We start from the raw sequence: 22,356 nt of genomic DNA, 5'->3' as shown, positions 1-22,356 counted from the left end.
GTTGATAGAGCCATGCAACCACCGCAATCTGCAGATGATACATGTTATTACATTCAAACTATAGATTCACATGCAGAATTGTTAGAAGAATTTCCAGAATTACAAGGAACAGGAGAATGTTCTTTAGGAGAAGGAACTGAACCAATTGATGAAGCTGAAATGTTATCCACACTCATAGCTAATGATTACGAACCAACCACAGAAGAAATTCAAATGCCAAAAGAAGAAGACGGATATCGATACAAATCATCAATAGAAGAACCACCGACATTAGAGTTAAAGCCACTTTCAAACCATTTGGAATACGCTTATTTACATGGTGAATCTGAATTACCTGTAATAATATCGTCTTCTCTTACTGAAAATGAAAAATCTCAACTCATTTATGTGCTAAAAGCTCACCAGCTATTGCATGGAAGATTCATGACATTAAAGGCATAAGTCCTTCGTATTGCACACATAAAATCCTTATGGAAGAAGGTCATAAAACCTATGTGCAACGCCAATGAAGACTAAATCCTAATATGCAAGATGTTGTTAAGAAAGAAATTATTAAACTGCTAGATGCAAGTTTAATTTATCCAATCTCTGATAGTCCATGGGTAAGCCCAGTTCAATGCGTACCTAAGAAGGGTGGCATGACTGTCATCACAAATGAAAAAATGAGCTTATTCCTACTAGGACTGTAACAGGATGGCGTGTTTGTATTGATTATAGAAAATTAAATGACGCCACCAGAAAAGATCACTTTCCCTTACCTTTCATTGATCAAATGTTGGAAAGATTAGCCGAAAATAGTTACTATTGTTTTCTTGACGGTTTTTCCGGATATTTTCAAATTCTAATAGCACCCGAGGACCAAGAGAAAACCACATTCACGTGACCTTATGGTACTTTTGCTTACAAACGCATGCCATTTGGACTTTGCAACGCCCCTGCAACCTTTCAAAGGTGCATGATGGCGATTTTTCACGACATGATAGAAGAATGCATGAAAGTTTCATGGATGACTTTTCAGTCTTCGGTGATACATTTGAAACATGTCTAGTTAATCTTGAACGAATGCTTATTAGATGCGAGCAATCAAATCTAGTTCTTAATTGGGAGAAATATCATTTCATGGTTAAAGAAGGCATCGTTCTTGGTCATAAAATTTCAAAGGAAGGAATTGAAGTGGATAGAGCTAAAGTAGATGTAATTGCTAAACTTCCACATCCCACCAATGTTAGAGGAGTTAGGAGTTTTCTAGGGCATGCCGGTTTTTACCGACGTTTCATAAATGATTTTTCAAAAATTACTACTCCTATGAATAAACTCCTAGAAAAGGATGCTCCATTCATCTTTTTGGATGAATGCATCAATTCTTTTAATATTCTTAAAGAAAAACTCACTAATGCGCCGTGTAACAACCCAAACCAAACCACGAACAACCAGCGTAAAAATAACAAATTTTTTTTTTTGCTGGAACAGCATATGGCGCGGCGCGCCAGAAGGCCGCGCGGCGCGCGATTCTGGTCTGTCCAAAAAGTCTTGAAATGCTAAAAAGATTGGCCACTTCCCGACCTAATTAGACAAAATGCTTTTAACAACATATTCAAATATGTAAAACTAACACATTCCATTAATAAAAATGAGTTTTACGAAGCGGGGCCCACATCGGCCGTTTTACGAGTTTAATTCAAAATATGAGTTTCGACCATCAAAAGTTTAAGTACCAAACTACACTACGAGCATGGTGTTTGGGATTAAACTACCCAAGTCTCGGTCAATACTCCAAAAGCTAAATAGCCCAAAAGCATTCTCTAGCAACGACGGGATCTCTAATCCAAGATGATGCCCTTACCCTTGTCCACAACCGAACCTATAAAAAGGTAAACAACGAGAGGGTAAGCAAAGCTTAGTGAATGCAATAATTATACACATACATATATAACTTACTTACTTGCAAACACTTACACCAAATCCGCATACGTACTAGCTACATATTTAGCATACCCTTCACATGTATAACGCTAAGAACCACGAACACAAAGCTAGTATAACAAAAGCATATAACACAACAATACACTATGCTACAACGCAAATATAACGATGGTGTTCACAACATCCATAGTACTCAAGATCTCAAGGCTAGCCCAACGAATGGTATCGTCAACATCGAACTTTAATCCCATTCGCCTACATTAATGTGGTATCGTCAACACCGAACTTTAAACCCACATATGAGGTATCGTCAACAACGAACTTTAAACCCTCATCAACATCACTATAATAATCGTATGGCATCGTCAACATCGAACTTTAATTCCATACGTGAGGTATCGTCAACAACAAACTTTGAACCCTCATTAACAACACAATATACTCTAGGGTATGGTACCGTTAACATCGGACTTCAACCCATACCCCACAAGTAAATAAACTATATACATACATATATAATTATTCCATTCACCTCAACGCCTTGGTGAGAGATAACCGAGCTTTCAACTTCAATGTAACGCACCTATTACATAATACATAATATCAATCACAAAGCCAAGTTGGTTAACCCACTAAAACTCCGTTCTAGGGTTATCTTGACCCATGGTGCAATTTTGACCCATTTACAACGCTAACCCTAATATTTGGGTTAACATCCCCAAAACCCTAATCATTAGCCAAGTTAAGTCCTAAGATGCTTTCCAATATAAGGTTTATGCATCAAACACATACATTAACCCACTTAGGACCATTTTGACCCATTTGACCATTTAAAGTCAATACTCCCATTTCGGGTCATCCACTAACCCACTTTACACCCCTTTACATATATTTAAGTGTGCTAGTGATTTAACTAACTAATTTAAGCTCATAAACATAATTTGATACTTTGAAAACCCTAATTAGTCATCTTTGGGTCTACATGACCCAAATTCACACAAAACCCCCAAATTACTAGCAAATGGGGTTTAATGTTCATCACTTACACAAACCCTAACTCTTATACAATTAAAATAAGGAAGTTAGGTTTAGGGCTTACCAAAACTATCAAAACGTAGCAAAAGAGGAGATGAACAACTTTAATACCCGAGCTCTAACCCGAAATGAGCTTCTTCTTCCTTAAATGGAGCTTTCTCACTCTTGAATCACTCTCTCTCACTAGAATTAATGGATGATGATAAAGTAGATGGAAATGGAGTAAAGGAGACTCCAACAACTGATTTGGGGCCTTAAAGTCGGACCCCAAAGTGATTTTACCAAATTTCCCCCAAAATATCTAATTTGAAAAGAAGGAAGAATCTGTCAGCCTTATGCCGCGCCGCGCGCCAAATGCCCAGTTCAGCTTCTTTTGCATTTTAATCATGTACAACAAAACTTCCACTACAAGAATCTTAAACACACGTATGTACAAGGAAAAATACACGGGTCTTACAACTCTCCCCCACTTATTCGGAATGCGTCCTCGCGATCCAAGCCGCATGACAAGAAGGAAGATAAACCAACACAAACTCTTCGGGCTCCCAGGTAAACTCGGAACCCTTACTCTGTCGCCATTGAACTTTAAAGGTCCTAACCTCTTTATGCCTCAACCTTTTGACCTTCTCATTGAGTATAGAAATTGGCTCCTTAATATACTCTAACTTATTGTTTAGCTCAATCTCGTCTAATGGCACCCAAGATGAATCATCCGCAAGACACTTACGTAGATGGGAAACATGAAATGTATTATGAATCCCCGCAAGCTCTTCGGGTAATTCCAAACGATACGCGACCTCACCAACACGAGCTAAAACCTTAAATGGCCCAATAAACCGAGGAGCTAACTTTCCCCGTTTTCGAAATCGAATAATACCTTTCCATGGCAAAACCTTAAGCATCACCATGTCACCTTCTTGAAATTCGATCGTTCGTCTACGTTTGTCGGCATACGACTTTTGCCTATCTTGAGCCTTTTTCAAATGCTCTCGAATCACATCAATTTTGCTATTCGTCTCCAATACCAAATCGTTACTCCCGATCTCTCTTTGACCCACTTCACCTCAACAAATTGGAGTTCGACACCTTCGCCCATAAAGCATCTCATAAGGTGGCATCCCGATACTAGGATGATAACTATTATTGTACGAGAATTCCACCAAAGGTAAGTGCTCGTCCCAACTACTACTAAAATCAATAATACACGCCCGTAACATATCCTCCAAAGTTTGATTCGTACGTTCGGTTTGACCGTCCGTTTGAGGATGATACGCCATGCTCAATTTCAATTGCGTACCCATATCTTCATGAAACTTTTCCCAAAATCGAGATGTAAAACGGGTATCTCGATCCGAAATAATAGATATAGGAACACCGTGTCGAGAGATGACTTCCTTGATAAACAACTTAGCCAAAGTCTCCGACGATATCGCTTCTTTAATGGGAAGAAACAAAGCACTCTTCGTCAATCGATCAACTATCACCCAAATCGAATCAAATTGGGTTCTCTCCGTTTTAGGTAACTTTGTGATGAAATCCATGGTAATGTGCTCCCATTTCCATTTCGGGATTTCTAACGGTTGTAACTTACCATACGGCTTTTGGTGCTCGGCCTTAACTTGCAAACAAGTGACGCATTGCTCAACATACTTCACAACATCACGTTTCATGCCCGACCACCAATAATCCTTCCTCAAGTCAAGATACATCTTCGTCGCGCCCGGATGAATGGAATACTTTGACTTATGTGCTTCATCAAGTAGCACTTGTCGATAATCACCCATCTTAGGCACCCACACCCTTCCTTGAAAAGACAACAAACCACAGGAGCCCATAGTGATGAATTCCGATTGCCCCACAATTCGCTCTGCATGCTTGTTGTGAACGTAAGCCTCTATTTGAATCACACCAAATTTTTCAAGAAAATCGTTAGTAATAATCATACGTAACAATCCCAATCGTAACGCCGGGTGATGACTCTTTTGACTTAACGCATCCGCGACCACATTCGCCTTGCCCGGATGATAAAGTATTTCACAATCATAATCTTTCACCACATCCATCCACCTACGTTGACGATAATTCAAATCTCGTTGATTAAAGAGGTGTTTCAAACTCTTATGATCCGAATAAATCGTACTCTTGACACCATACAAGTAATGGCACCAAATTTTCAACGCATGCACAACCGCCGCCAACTCAAGATCATGAGTCAGATATCTCGTCTCGTGTTCCTTTAATTGTCGCGAGGCATAAGCGATGACTTTACCTCTTTGCATTAGAACACACCCGAGCCCATTTAACGATGCATCACAATAAACCGTCATGTCTTCCACTTCTTCCGGCAACACTAACACCAGAGCTAGACACAACTTCTCTTTTAACAATTGAAAAACAATTTCTTGCTCGTTCTCCCAATTAAACCTCGCTTTCTTCCTTGTCAACTTCGTCAATGAAGAAGCGATCTTAGAAAAGTCTTGGATAAACCGACGATAATAACCGGCCAATCCGAGAAAACTTCGGACCTCCGTAGGCGTAGTCGGTTATCTCCAACTCTTCACCGTCTCTATTTTCCCCGGATCTACTAGAATGCCGTCTTTGTTCACAATGTGGCCAAGGAATTGAACCTCCCTTAGCCAAAATTCGCATTTGGAGAACTTAGCATACAACTTCTCCTTTTGTAAAGTCTTCAATACTTCACGCAAATGACATTCATGTTCGTTCATACTTTTCGAGTAGACTAGTATGTCGTCAATGAACACAATTACCGACTTGTCCAACATAGGTTGGCACACTCGGTTCATAAGATTCATGAATGCCGCCGGTGCATTCGTAAGACCAAAAGGCATAACTACGAATTCAAAATGCCCATAACGTGTTCGAAAAGCCATTTTCTCGATATCTTCCTCACGGACCCGCATTTGGTGATAGCCGGACCGTAGGTCAATCTTTGAGAAATACGTCGCACCTTGGAGTTGATCAAACAAATCGTCAATCCGAGGCAATGGATAACGATTCTTGATCGTCACCTTATTCAACTCCCGATAATCGATGCACATCCGCATACTTCCATCTTTCTTTTTCACGAATAAAACCACAGCGCCCCATGGCGAAGCACTCGGTCGAATAAAACCCTTCTCAAGTAACTCTTGGGTTTGATTTAACAACTCTTGCATTTTCGTCGGCGCTAAACGATAAGGAGTTTTAGCAATGGGAATAGCTCCCGGAACCAACTCAATGCGAAATTCAACTTGTCTTTCCGCCGGAACACCCGGTAACTCGTCCGGAAAAACGTCTTCGAATTCACTAACAACCGGAATTTCACGGATGGGTGGTGGCTCATCACGAGTATCAACAACATGGGCAAGAAAAGCCATGCCACCACTAACAAGGAAACGACGTGCCCGTGCAAAAGTGCATATCGGCACAAGTCTTCTACGCTTATCACCGTGAATAATTAACTCTCCCCCACTTGGGGTCTTCACACGAATAAATTTTTCATGGCATGCAATATCGGCTCTATTACGATCGAGCCAATCCATACCCACTACAATATCAAAGTCGCCCAAAGTCATCGGAATGAGATCTATCTTAAAGTTTTCGGCACCAAACACAACATCACAATTTTTGCACACATCGACCACTAGCACCGTCTTGCCGTCCGCTATTTCGACTTCTACCGGACGACTTAACTTAGCTAATGGTCTATTAAGTTTTGGCACAAATTTAGGAGACACAAACGACAAATTTGCACCACTATAAAAAAGAATCCTTGCCGGATTAGAATTAACCATGAAAGTACCCGAGACAACTTCGTTCGATTGTTTGGCTTCATCATTGGTCATTAAATAGTTGCGACCCCTAGCCGTACCCGCCGCTTTCTCTAGACGCTTAACATTATCATTTCGCAAATCGGGACACTCCGACTTTCAGTGTCCTTCTTTGTTGCAATTAAAACAAGTGAGCTTGTTTGTTGAAATTGGCTTCGGAAAATCTCGAACCATATGTCCACGTACCCCACAATTGTAGCAAGTAGGGACAAAGTTCCCAAAACCACCGGTAGCGCCCTTCTTCACACTATTGACACTTTCGGAACCCTTCTTGTTCTTCTTGTTCGAAAAGTTAGAATGACTAGAACCTTCAAACTTTCTTTTGGAAAACGTGAAATCGCTCTTTCTTGGAACTTTCGGCTCAAAACCCCGAGCCAATTCGAATAACTCATCAAAAGACTTAGCCATACCCCGGCTAATCTTACCCTTGAACTCATCATTCAAAGTACGGTAGAAATCTTTCATTAGCTTGTGATCATCACCCACATATTCCGGGCAAAAACGAGTCTTTGCCAAGAAGGTAGACTTGAGAGTGACCAAGTCCATTGACCCTTGTTGCAAATTGTTCAATTCGTCACGGACTCTATCAAGATCGGAAGAAGTTCGGTATTCTTGGAAAAATTCCTTCTTAAACTCCTCCCATGTCAAGCTCATGCATTGCTCTTCACCATATAAATTGATCTTATCGTCCCACCACAACTTGCCCTCCTCGCGCAACATGCTAGACCCATACATTGTCTTTTTCTCGGGAGGACACTCCGTGGTGCGGAAAGCCCCCTCGATATCAGAAATCCAACACGTGCTTTTCAACGGATCTCGCACCCCATTAAACATCGGAGGTTGAGTATCCTTGAAATTTTTGTAGTGGAAGTCCCGCCTTCCACCCCCACCATTACCTTCACCCCCTTCGCCTCAAGGATAAATGTTTCTAGCCTCTAAAGCCCCCTCTATTGCGGCTTTCATTCGATCATTGATCATTTCGGTCACTTGTCCATCGACCGACTCTTGGAAGACCTTTCGAACGTCGTCAAGAAAATCCCTCTTTAGCCTTTTAAAGATGGCCTCAACCTTGGCCGTGAGTTCAACGTCCTCACTCGTACCTCCGTCATTGGTGTCGTGTCTATTTCTTATCTTCATTCTATAAAACGAAGTAAATTAAGCAACAAAACGAAAGGACTTAACCCATAAGTATATACATATACACCACACTACCCCGTCTTGCTCAACAATCGTCGTTCATCGCTTGTTTGACACGATTTGAACCCGTAACAATGGTAGCTAATCATTGTTATGCGAGCACATCGCATTAACTCACTAGTACCACATCTATCTCGCTTGACGATTTTAAATACCACACAAAACAATAGCGCATGATTAGTTCACATAGACCTATGCACTAACCAAGACCCGATCCGACCCAAAGTCCTACAAGTCCCGCATAACGCGCATACACAAAAGTCTAAGTCTAGGCGCCTATCTCAAGTCACCTAAATCCCTTAAACCATGCTCTGATACCACTTGTAACAACCCAAACCAAACCACGAATAACCCGCGTAAAAATAACAATTTTTTTTTGCTGGAACAGTATATGGCGCGGCGCGCCAGAAGGCCGCGCGGCGCGCCATTCTGGTCTGTCCAAAAAGTCTTGAAATGCTAAAAAGATTGGCCACTTCCCGACCTAACTAGGCAAAACGCTTTTAACAACATATTCAAATATGTAAAACTAACACATTCCATTAATAAAAATGAGTTTTACGAAGCGAGGCCCACATCGGCCGTTTTACGAGTTTAGTTTCGACCATCAAAAGTTTAAGTACCAAACTACACGCCGAGCATGGTGTTTGGGATTAAACTACCCAAGTCTCGGTCAATACTCCAAAAGCTAAATAGCCCAAAAGCTTTCTCTAGCAACGACGAGATCTCTAATCCAAGATGATGCCCTTACCCTTATCCACAACCAAACCTATAAAAAGGTAAACAACGAGAGGGTAAGCAAAGCTTAGTGAATGCAATAATTATACACATACATATATAACTTACTTACTTGCAAACACTTACACCAAATCCGCATACATACTAGCTACATATTTAGCATACCCTTCACATGTATAACGCTAAGAACCACGAACACAAAGCTAGTATAACAAAAGCATATAACACAACAATACACTATGCTACAACGCAAATATAACGATGGTGTTCACAACATCCACAGTACTCAAGATCTCAAGGCTAGCCCAACGAATGGTATCGTCAACATCAAACTTTAATCCCATTTGCCTACATTAATGTGGTATCGTCAACACCGAACTTTAAACCCACATATGAGGTATCGTTAACAACGAACTTTAAACCCTCATCAACGTCACTACAATAATCGTATGGCATCGTCAACATCGAACTTTAATTCCATACGTGAGGTATCGTCAACAACGAACTTTAAACCCTCATCAACAACACAATATACCCTAGGGTATGGTACCGTCAACATCGGACTTCAACCCATACCCCACAAGTAAATAAACTGTATACATACATATATAATTATTCCACTCACCTCAAAGCCTTGGTGAGAGATAACCGAGCTTTCAACTTCAATGTAACGCACCTATTACATAATACATAATATCAATCACAAATCCAAGTTGGTTAACCCACTAAAACTCCGTTCTAGGGTTATCTTGACCCATGGTGCAATTTTGACCCATTTGCAACCCTAACCCTAATATTTGGGTTAACATCCCCAAAACCCTAATCATTAGCCAAGTTAAGTCCTAAGACGCTTTCCAATACAAGGTTTATGCATCAAACACATACATTAACCCACTTAGGACCATTTTGACCCATTTGACCATTTAATGTCAATACTCCCATTTCGGGTCATCCACTAACCCACTTAACACCCCTTTACATATATTTAAGTATGCTAGTGATTTAACTAACTAATTTAAGTTCATAAACATAATTTGATACTTTGAAAACCCTAATTAGTCATCTTTGGGTCTACATGACCCAAATTCACCCAAAACCCCCAAATTACTAGCAAATGGGTTTTAATGTTCATCACTTACACAAACCCTAACTCTTATACAATTAAAATAAGGAAGTTAGGTTTAGGGCTTACTTCAACTATCAAAACGTAGCAAAAGAGGAGATGAACAACTTTAATACCCGAGCTCTAACCCGAAATGAGCTTCTTCTTCCTTAAATGGAGCTTTCTCACTCTTGAATCACTCTCTCTCACTAAAATTAATGGATGATGATAAAGTAGATGGAAATGGAGTAAAGGAGACTCCAACAATTGATTTGGGGCCTTAAAGTCGGACCCCAAAGTGTTTTTACCAAATTGCCCCCAAAATATCTAATTTGAAAAGAAGGAAGAATCTGTCAGCCCGTAATGGCGCGGCACGCCATAAGGCCGCGCGGCGCGCCAAATGCCCAGTTCAGCTTCTTTTGCATTTTAATCATGTACAACAAAACTTTCACTCCAAGAATCTTAAACACACGTATGTACAAGGAAAAATACACGGGTCTTACACGCCGATCATGATAACTCCAAATTGGAATCTACCATTTGAACTCATGTGCGATGCAAGTGATTTTTCAATGGGAGCCATTTTAGGATAAAGGATTGAAAAACGATTTCAACCTATATATTACGCTAGTAAGACGTTACAAGGAGCACAAACGAATTACACAACTACTGAAAAAGAACTCCTTGCTATTGTCTTTGCTTTTGACAAATTTCGTTCATATCTCGTTTTAGCTAAAACGGTAGTCTATACTGACCATTCTGCTCTAGGATACCTATTTTCAAAATAAAATGCTAAACCACAGTTAATCCGTTGGATCTTACTCTTACAAGAGTTCAATATTGAAATCCGAGATAAAAAGGGAGCAGAAAATCTCGCTGCTGATCATCTTTCTCGTCTTGAAAATCCCGAATTAGAAGTTCTAAATGAATCCGCCATACAAGACAACTTTCCTGATGAATATCTTTTGAAGATCGATTATAATAAAATTCCATAGTTTGCAGACTATGACTACTTAGTATGTGGATTCTTTGAAAAAGGTTTGTCATACCAAAAACGAAAGAAATTCTTTAATGATATAAAATACTATTTCTGGGAAGATCCACATTTGTTTAAAAGTTGTCCCGATGGAATAATACGCCGATGTGTATTCGGGGATGAAGCTAGTCAAATCTTAAACCATTGTCACACAGGACCAACAGGAGGGCATTATGGGCCTCAACTTACAGCAAGAAAAGTCTACAACGCTGGATTCTATTGGCCTACAATTTTCAAAGACGTACACCTTCTTTGTAAATCATGCGATGCTTGTCAAAGGGCCGAAAAAATAAGTCAACGTGATGAAATGCCACAAAATGTCATTCAAGTATGTGAAGTATTTGATGTTTGGGGTATTGACTTTATGGGTCCATTTCTAAAATCTCATAATAATCTCTACATTCTCGTTGCCATTGATTATGTATCTAAATGGGTGGAAGCACAAGCTCTCCCAACTAACGATGCACAAGTTATAGTTAATTTTTTAAAACATCTTTTTGCTAGGTTCGAAACACCGAGAGCTTTAATAAGTGATCGGGGTACTCATTTTTGTAATAATCAACTTGAGAAAGTTCTCAAAAGATATGGAGTAACTCATAAAATTTCAACCGCTTATCATCCACAAATAAGTGGACAAGTTGAAAATACCAACCGAGCATTAAAACGTATTTTAGAGAAAACCGTAGGATCAAATCCGAAGGAATGGTCCATGAAATTGGAGGATGCACTATGGGCTTTTAGAACAGCCAACAAAACTCCAATTGGAACCACACCTTTTAAACTCGTTTATGGAAAAGCATGTCACCTTCCAGCAGAAATTGAGCACAAAGCATTTTGGGCTTGGAAGATGTGTAATCTTGATTTACATGAAGCTGGACGTCTACGGTTAAGTTAACTAAATGAATTAGAAGAATTGAGACATGATGCATACGAAAATTCGTTAATCTATAAAGAAAGAACGAAGAAATGGCATGATAAAAGAATCAAAAGTTCAAAAGAATTTAAAGAAGGAGACAGAGTTCTTCTTTTCAATTCACGATTCAAGCTATTTCCTGAAAAATTGAAATCAAGATGGTCTGGACCATTCATAGTTAAAAGAGTTTTCCCGTACGGAACAGTAGAATTAATAAATTCAAATGGGGTTGAATTTAAAGTTAATGGTCACAGAGTTAAACATTACATAGATAGTCCAATGGAAGTTGAAGATGAAGTTAATCACAATTTCGACACCACAGCTAACTAAGTGTGGGAAGATTCGAATCTTTTAAGGGTAATATGTATTTCTGTTAGAGTTAGATATTCTGTTTTCGTGTAGTTCTCGAGAATGGAATCCGCATTGACTTTCCCTAGCAGACCCTAAAGAACTAGTCTTCTCCCTCCATTCTGAATTTTTAATTTTTTTAGGTTTTACGAGATGAAGAATTCCTTTGATCTGAACCATGGTGTGACGCCCCGTACAAAACCATCGTGTACGGATCGTCAACAACAGGATCATTACAAAGTCAAACACTATATGCTGTTTGAAAACCAGTTTTGCATTCATGAAAAGATAGCGTTTTACAAAAGATAATGTGCTTGCTATGAATAGAAGCATTTACACAAGTATGTGACCCAAAGGTCGTTACAAAGCCATTGTTTGAAAATAACGTAAGTTACGAATGCAACATAAAGGTTCCATGATTGAGACATCTCTAAGTAATGCAGCGAAAATCTAACACAGCAGGTCCGTAACAGCAAGTCTATAACACCAAAACAGTAAGTCTAATAGCGGAAGCAACAACGTCTAAGCACCTGAGAAATACATGCTTAAAAAGTCAACACGAATGTTGGTGAGCTATAGTTTTTCTGTAATCAGTAACGTAATGTAGGCCACGAGATTTCAGTGCTTTAAACCAGCGTTTTAAATCAGTATTTCAAATCAGTATGATAAAGTATATGTGTAACGACCCGCCAAAATCGCTATTGATGCAGTACGTTATTCACCGGTTTCATTGCGAGGTATTGACCTCTATATGATATGTTTTGTAAACATTGCATTCTTTTGAAAAGACACACCATAAATGAATATCTAAATCCAAGGCTTTCAACATCTGATTATTTCTACATATAGACAATCACCGTAAATAATAGTTTACAATAATACATCCGTTGACAATACAGTCACAATAAGATACATGTGATGATTTTGTGAATGCAAAGTTTTCTCTAATAAAGCATGTATGACTCCATGCACATAGCTTGTATAACGTATAAGCAAACAGCGGAAGACTTCTAGAGACCTGAGAATAAACATGCTAAAAAGTGTCAACACAAAGGTTGGTGAGTTCATAGTTTTAATATTGCGCATAATCTGTATATAAAGGTGGATCACAAGATTTCAGTTGCTTCATCCAGAAACGTGTATCAAAATATTCTACAAGATTGAGCACCCTGGTAACTAAACTTTAACGTATATCTAATAAGTACCCCTGTTTTAACATACATGCAACCAACATGTACAATACACGCAAACCAACGTGTACTAAACTCAAATAGCATACGTCTGTTTTATAGTTCAGGCTAGGGTTTCTATACCTGGAACAGACGGGGATGTCAAGCCCTATGGATCCATATACTACTACTCGCGCCCACCAGTTCTTATAACTGGCAGTTAACAGTTACCAAAGCTAAGGGATTTTCGGTTCAAACTCAGTGTAGAATTTAGTATGTACTTGTATCCATTGCGTTTAAAATAAATTGCATGTATTCTCAGCCCAAAAATATATATTGCAAAAGCAATTAAAAAAGGAGCAAATGAAACTCACCTGACAACTTCAGAAATAAATCACAGAGATGTGACCGAATATCGGAATGCAAGTAACCGTAGACCTCAACCTAGAGAACATATGTTGGTCAATAAGTGTCTAATAAGCTAGGTCGGTCCATAGGGTAAGTATAGTCCTATTGCTCAAGTTCGACTCATAAATTTAGCAAAGTTTAGCAAAAGTCAACAAAAGTCAACAGAAGTCAAATGTAAGTCAAACGCAAGTCAAACACAGTCAACATGGTCAACAAAAATAAACAATCTCATAATATTACCCAAGTTGGTCAAATAGTCAAACATAAGTCAAACTTAGGTTATCTATTTTTACTTAGATAAAATATTATTTACATATATGTATTTTTAGGTATTTTGCAGTTGATTCTGGGTCCCATCAACTTTGATATAATACTTTAGGTCATGACCATTGGAAAGTATATCATCCCACCTTTCTATAGACAGTTTATTTGACGAAAACGGAGTTACGGTTTGAAAGTTATGGCCTCGCGAAAACAGCCTCCCGAAACATAAACTGCTGATAAAATGTTAACTGCTGATAAAATGCTAAGTGTTCAAAATCAGCAACGATTACCCATTTTCACGCTTGTTTTAAACCTGTTTAGACTTAACAAAATCATACATATAATATATCGTTTTAAAGCATGTCGTAAATACTTTCAATGCCAATTAATAGTTTTTATCTAGACTTAACTGATTTCAACTTACGTGTCCGCAAAGTAGACCCAAGAGTCATTTTTGACACTTTCCCAAAACTAAAAGTCAGCCCCAACATCCTGTTTTCAGGCTCGTTTTAAACTAGTTTTGACTCGACAAAATCATACATATCCTATATCATTTTGAAGCATCTCATATCTACTTTCTGACCCAATTAATAGCTTTCACCATAACTTAATCATTTATAATTTACGAGCCTACAAAGGGAGCCCGAGAGTCATTTTGAAAATTTCACTAAAATAATAAAAAAATTTCATTGACAACTCAAATTCCAAACCATAATACTTGAGCATGTAAAAATCATGTCATAAGTTTAAAAATGATATTTTAGACGTGTTACATACCTTTGATCCTCAAAATTTCGCATATTGGTCAGAGTAGACGCGTATGACTCAAATGGGTCATAAATACCCATTTTGATCAAAACATGCCAAAAATCATTTTTAAAATATTACAAACTTCAAACTTACTTAAATTGATATATCGGACGTGTCCTCGGTGCCCGTTACCCATTTTGACACTTTTTGGCTTAAACGGGTTAAATGTCCAAACGGACGGTTTAAATTACATGGTTTATACATATACAAAATTACCACTTTAGAACACCCCACACTATATGAAATAGTTAATATAAGTGTATTAAGTTCATACAAAAAGTTTCAAGTCTCAAGTATTGGTCATTATTTTTATAACCCGAAACATTTGCAAAAACACAAGTTTAAAACAAGGTTTACAGCAGCAACTTCTGTGATTTTTAGAAAAATCATCGCAACTCCAAATCAGTCACCGCCAATTGGAGATGCGGCGTTTTTAAGTGGAGAATCTACCCAATTTTTCGTATAGTCTGATTTTTCCCAGAATAGCCCCAGTTACAGAATACGTTAAACTATGTTCGTGCAGTTTTCAGAAATCAAACAGCATTTTTATTAACATGTACCAAACTTTGAACGAGCGTAAAAGTCTAAAGAAAATTCGAATCGACCCGATTCTTGAGTCTAATATCAGTGGTTTTTCAAGTCCAACAACCCTATGAACTTATATTATCAGTTATATGTCATTTAGCATGCCAAAAACGTTCACCTTTATTCATACAAAAACATAACTTCAATCGTTCATAACTTAAGTTCTATAAATCGAAAACATATGATATCTAAACGAAAAGTTAATAATTTTTCAAGATCTTTTCAAATATTATCATGCCAAGAACAGATTGTAAACTCAACTTTTCCAGATTAGCAATATCAAATACGAATTTTCAAATCAAAATCAATTAATCACAATTTTTGATCTAGAAATCAAAATCGCGCAATATCTATATGAAAAATTAACTACTCTTCGATAGCAATTCAATTATGAACTTTGATTAACTGTATTTAACATGTAAGAATGAGTTCATATCAATTCAAAAATGGGATTTCATTATAACTACTCAAATGATCAATTAAACACCATTTCATTTGTAAATATTCAAGGACTTGAGCACTAGACACTATATCTACCCTAATATGTATCAAAAACATGAAAACTCAAAAATTAGAGTTTTTAAAACTTACCCTAATCAAGAAATTATTGGAATAGATGTGTAGAGCTCTTCGAGAGGAGTCCGAATATGTAAACGATTTTATGATCAAGTGATTTCTTGAAGGTGTTTTTGAGGAAAGAAGATCGATGAAGATGATGAATAGTAGATGGGTGTTCTTAAGAGAAAAATTGTGTACGTGGTTGTTTGATGAAATGAATCTGATGTAGATAATATAGATAAGACAGAGTCACGGGTAAATATCTATCTCAATAATAGATATCACGGGTATTAACTTTATAGTCACGGGTATAGATATATCATGGGTGTAATATTAAATAAACACGGGTTATAAATTTTTGTAGTCACGGGTTTAATAGTAAGTAAATATAGATATAATATATAGTCGTGGGTAATTAACAATGGCAATTACAGGTATCCCTAAAATATATATATTAGATTTTTATCCGTTATCTAAAACCCAATGTATTTTGCCTTAACATGTTTCTGTGATTGATAAATTTTATATTTAAAAAAATACATCTATGTATATTGTTCGAAACCTTTTATATTTAATTCCAGTCAATTATTAAGATTATGTTTAAATATCACTATAATATTTAAATTGTATGATAGAGTAATTATAATGTTTATAAGTCATGTATTACGTAAATTATGGGAGTAGTTGGCAAGTGGGTTACGAATTTTTATATCCATTATATAATATAAAATATTATAATAATAAACTGAATTATTAGTTTGAATTATTAAACCGAATTATTAATTTGAATTATTAATTCATTTATTAGTTTGAATTATTAGTGTATAAAACTATATATCTAGAAACGTTCGTATAATACGCGTATAAATACTTGTTGAATAAAAATATAAGTATCATCATCCTACTTAATTAAAATGATTTTCAAAACTCAATTGTTATATAACCTAATTATTAAAATTAATAATCATACATTTTGTTGTCTTAAAATATATTTTTTTTTTCGTTTTCACTAACCGTAGTGTTTTCAAAAAAAAAATGTAACCAATATTAATAGTAGTATATTATAAAAAAAATTTACATATAAAATTGTAGATTTTAAGTAACGGTTGTTATGTTTTTTTAACGAAAAGTTAACGGAAAAAGTCGGGTTATTACAGTATGCTTATCCGTGGGCATCCGGTAACTAACTTAACGTTTATAACCCCCTAAAAGTACACTTGGCGAGTGCGTATGTTTACGAAGTATTAAACAACCATTAAATGCTAGCGCGACTAGCCCGAGTGGGGATGTCAAACCCTATGGATCCATATCTAAGATTCGCGTTCACCGGTTCAAAAACCAATGACTAAACGTTACCGAGCTAAGGGGGAAGTTTATTTCGTTGTATAACCCACACATATATAAATTTTAAGTACTCGTGCCTAGTATGTAAAACTTAAAAAGCGCATGTATTCTCAGTCCCAAAACAATTAAAGTAAAAAGGGATGCTATAACTCACAGTGATAAGAGCGGTAAAGTCGATAATGAAAGTATGCAAGTAGTAAGTCGGTCCAAAAGGTCGTCAACCTAAGTCAAAGGTTACTAGGTCAGAATGTTGTCCCAAAAGGTTAAAAGTGAATAAATTAAGTTTAAGTGTCATCATCATCATCATTCATCATCATAAAAGCTAAGTAAGTTTGACAAGAATAGAGATAGAAACAATAGGCTGACTTCGGTCAGCTGCTATGACCTCTATACAAAACGAAAAGATGCGTAGTCAGTGGCTGTGGCTCCATATATGAGTCCAATAACCGCCGACCGATTTTCAGAACCTAACTCGTCTTCGTTTGACCGTGGCGATGGTTTAAGTGCGAGTAGGTCCGAATTTTCAGCACAACGTTACAAGGGTGTAGTGATTTTGAAAAGGCCATAAATCCTAAACAGTAACTCGGATTGAGATGAGTCTTAAATGGAAAGTCATCTAATCGAACCAGGCTATCTGAAAATTAACTTTTCCAGTAGCCCATGTGTAGTGACCCGAACTTTTCCATGTTTATATATATTAATTGAGATTGATATTTACATGATTAAATGTTTCCAACATGTTAAGCAATCAAACTTGTTAAGACTTGATTAATTGAAATATGTTTCATATAGACAATTGACCACCCAAGTTGACCGGTGATTCACGAACGTTAAAACTTGTAAAAACTATATGATGACACATATATGGATATATATATATATATATAGTTAACATGATACTATGATAAGTAAACATATCATTAAGTATATTAACAATGAACTACATATGTAAAAACAAGACTACTAACTTAATGATTTTTAAACGAGACATATATGTAACAATTATCGTTGTAAAGACATTTAATGTATATATATCATATTAAGAGATATTCATACATGATAATATCATGATAATATAATAATTTAAAATCTCATTTGATATTATAAACATTGGGTTAACAACATTTAACAAGATAGTTAACCTAAAGGTTTCAAAACAACACTTACATGTAACGACTAACGATGACTTAACGACTCAGTTAAAATGTATATACATGTAGTGTTTTAATATGTATTTATACAATTTTGAAAGACTTCAATACACTTATCAAAATACTTCTACTTAACAAAAATGCTTACAATTACATCCTCGTTCAGTTTCATCAACAATTCTACTCGTATGCACCCGTATTCGTACTCGTACAATACACAGCTTTTAGATGTATGTACTATTGGTATATACACTCCAATGATCAGCTCTTAGCAGCCCATGTGAGTCACCTAACACATGTGGGAACCATCATTTGGCAACTAGCATGAAATATCTCATAAAATTACAAAAATATGAGTAATCATTCATGACTTATTTACATGAAAACAAAATTACATATCCTTTATATCTAATCCATACACCAACGACCAAAAACACCTACAAACACTTTCATTCTTCAATTTTCTTCATCTAATTGATCTCTCTCAAGTTCTATCTTCAAGTTCTAAGTGTTCTTCATATATTCTACAAGTTCTAGTTACATAAAATCAAGAATACTTTCAAGTTTGCTAGCTCACTTCCATTCTTGTAAGGTGATCATCCAACCTCAAGAAATCTTTGTTTCTTACAGTAGGTTATCATTCTAATACAAGGTAATAATCATATTCAAACTTTGGTTCAATTTCTATAACTATAACAATCTTATTTCAAGTGATGATCTTACTTGAACTTGTTTTCGTGTCATGATTCTGCTTCAAGAACTTCGAGCCATCCAAGGATCCGTTGAAGCTAGATCCATTTTTCTCTTTTCCAGTAGATTTATCCAAGGAACTTAAGGTAGTAATGATGTTCATAACATCATTCGATTCATACATATAAAGCTATCTTATTCGAAGGTTTAAACTTGTAATCACTAGAACATAGTTTAGTTAATTCTAAACTTGTTCGCAAACAAAAGTTAATCCTTCTAAATTGACTTTTAAAATCAACTAAACACATGTTCTATATCTATATGATATGCTAACTTAATGATTTAAAACCTGGAAACACGAAAAACACCGTAAAACCGGATTTACGCCGTCGTAGTAACACCGCGGGCTGTTTTGGGTTAGTTAATTAAAAACTATGATAAACTTTGATTTAAAAGTTGTTATTCTGAGAAAATGATTTTTATTATGAACATGAAACTATATCCAAAAATTATGGTTAAACTCAAAGTGGAAGTATGTTTTCTAAAATGGTCATCTAGACGTCGTTCTTTCGACTGAAATGACTACCTTTACAAAAACGACTTGTAACTTATTTTTCCGACTATAAACCTATACTTTTTCTGTTTAGATTCATAAAATAGAGTTCAATATGAAACCATAGCAATTTGATTCACTCAAAACGGATTTAAAATGAAGAAGTTATGGGTAAAACAAGATTGGATAATTTTTCTCATTTTAGCTACGTGAAAATTGGTAACAAATCTATTCCAACCATAACTTAATCAACTTGTATTGTATATTATGTAATCTTGAGATACCATAGACACGTATACAATGTTTCGACCTATCATGTCGACACATCTATATATATTTCGGAACAACCATAGACACTCTATATGTGAATGTTGGAGTTAGCTATACAGGGTTGAGGTTGATTCCAAAATATATATAGTTTGAGTTGTGATCAATACTGAGATACGTATACACTGGGTCGTGGATTGATTCAAGATAATATTTATCGATTTATTTCTGTACATCTAACTGTGGACAACTAGTTGTAGGTTACTAACGAGGACAGCTGACTTAATAAACTTAAAACATCAAAATATATTAAAAGTGTTGTAAATATATTTTAAACATACTTTGATATATATGTATATATTGTTATAGGTTCGTGAATCAACCAGTGGCCAAGTCTTACTTCCCGACGAAGTAAAAATCTATGAAAGTGAGTTATAGTCCCACTTTTAAAATCTAATATTTTTGGGATGAGAATACATGCAGGTTTTATAAATGATTTACAAAATAGACACAAGTACGTGAAACTACATTCTATGGTTGAATTATCGAAATCGAATATGCCCCTTTTTATTAAGTCTGGTAATCTAAGAATTAGGGAACATACACCCTAATTGACGCGAATCCTAAAGATAGATCCATTGGGCCTAACAAACCCCATCCAAAGTACCGGATGCTTTAGTACTTCGAAATTTATATCATATCCGAAGGGTGTCCCGGAATGATGGGGATATTCTTATATATGCATCTTGTTAATGTCGGTTACCAGGTGTTCACCATATGAATGATTTTTATCTCTATGTATGGGATGTGTATTGAAATATGAAATCTTGTGGTCTATTATTATGATTTGATATATATAGGTTAAACCTATAACTCACCAACATTTTTGTTGACGTTTTAAGCATGTTTATTCTCAGGTGATTATTAAGAGCTTCCGCTGTCGCATACTTAAATAAGGACGAGATTTGGAGTCCATGCTTGTATGATATTGTGTAAAAACTGCATTCAAGAAACTTATTTTGTTGTAACATATTTGTATTGTAAACCATTATGTAATGGTCGTGTGTAAACAGGATATTTTAGATTATCATTATTTGATAATCTACGTAAAGCTTTTTAAACCTTTATTGATGAAATAAAAGTTATGGTTTGTTTTAAAATGAATGCAGTCTTTGAAAAACGTCTCATATAGAGGTCAAAACCTCGCAACAAAATCAATTAATATGGAACGTTTTTAATCAATAAGAACGGGACATTTTAGTTGGTATCCGAGTGTTGGTCTTAGAGAACCAGAATTTTGCATTAGTGTGTCTTATCGAGTTTGTTAGGATGCATTAGTGAGTCTGGACTTCGACCGTGTTTACTTGAAAAATGATTGCTTAACAAATTTTGTTGGAAACTATATATTTTTAACATGTGAATATTATGTGATGTATTAATCTCTTAACGCGTTTGATATTATGTGATAGATGTCTACCTCTAGAACAAGTCCCATTGACTCACCTAATAATAATGAAGAGTCAAATGTAAATTGGAATGATTCGTGGACTGATTCACAAGTTCCCGAAGAGGAACCGGAAGAAGAGTCGGAACCTGAAGAAGAATCGGAACCGGAGGAAGAATCAGAACCAGATGAAGAAATAGAACAAGTGGGGGAAATAATAAAACGGTTAAGTAAAAGAAAATCCTCAACCAACCGACCAAGGTTAATTATGGTCAATGGTGTTTCCACCAAGGAAGCAAAATATTGGGAGGATTACCAATTCTCCGATGAATCGGATTCCGATGAGAATTCCGATGATGTTATAGAAATTACCCCAACTGAATTTAAAAAGGCAAAAGAAAATAATAAGGGAAAGGGCATAAAAATAGAGAAATCTAATTCCAACCCCGATGAACTTTATATGTATCGTCAACCCCCGAAGTCCTTAAGTTGTAACAATGACCCGGGAACCTCTAAACCACCAGGTTTTTCTAAACCAATGTGGAAAACGACGGCTCGTATTAGGGGAACATCATATATCGCTAGAAACTTGGCAAAACGAACCAAAACCGAAGAAGAAGAAACAAGCGAGTCGGAATAAGATAGTTGTATTCGTGTGGTGTAATATATGTAATATAGTGTGCTTATGATTTATGATATATGTAAAAATTGCTTGTATTAATAAGTATTTTTTTTATGAATCTAACTCTTGTCTATTTTACAGTATAAAAACACAAAATGGATAGACAACCCAATATTTTAAGAGACCTACCCGGAGACATGATTGATGAAATCTTGTCTAGTGTCGGTCAGAATTCTTCGGCACAACTATTTAAGGCGAGATCAGTTTGTAAGACATTCGAAGAACGTTCCAAGAATGCCTTGGTTTATAAAAGGCTTTCGTTCGAAAGATGGGGGATATCACATTGGGAAATCCATAAGTTACGATGTGTTT

Source organism: Rutidosis leptorrhynchoides, chromosome 5 (genome assembly GCF_046630445.1).
Source record: "Rutidosis leptorrhynchoides isolate AG116_Rl617_1_P2 chromosome 5, CSIRO_AGI_Rlap_v1, whole genome shotgun sequence".
Taxonomy (NCBI): Eukaryota; Viridiplantae; Streptophyta; class Magnoliopsida; order Asterales; family Asteraceae; genus Rutidosis; species Rutidosis leptorrhynchoides.
Note: the sequence above shows the minus strand (reverse complement) of the source record.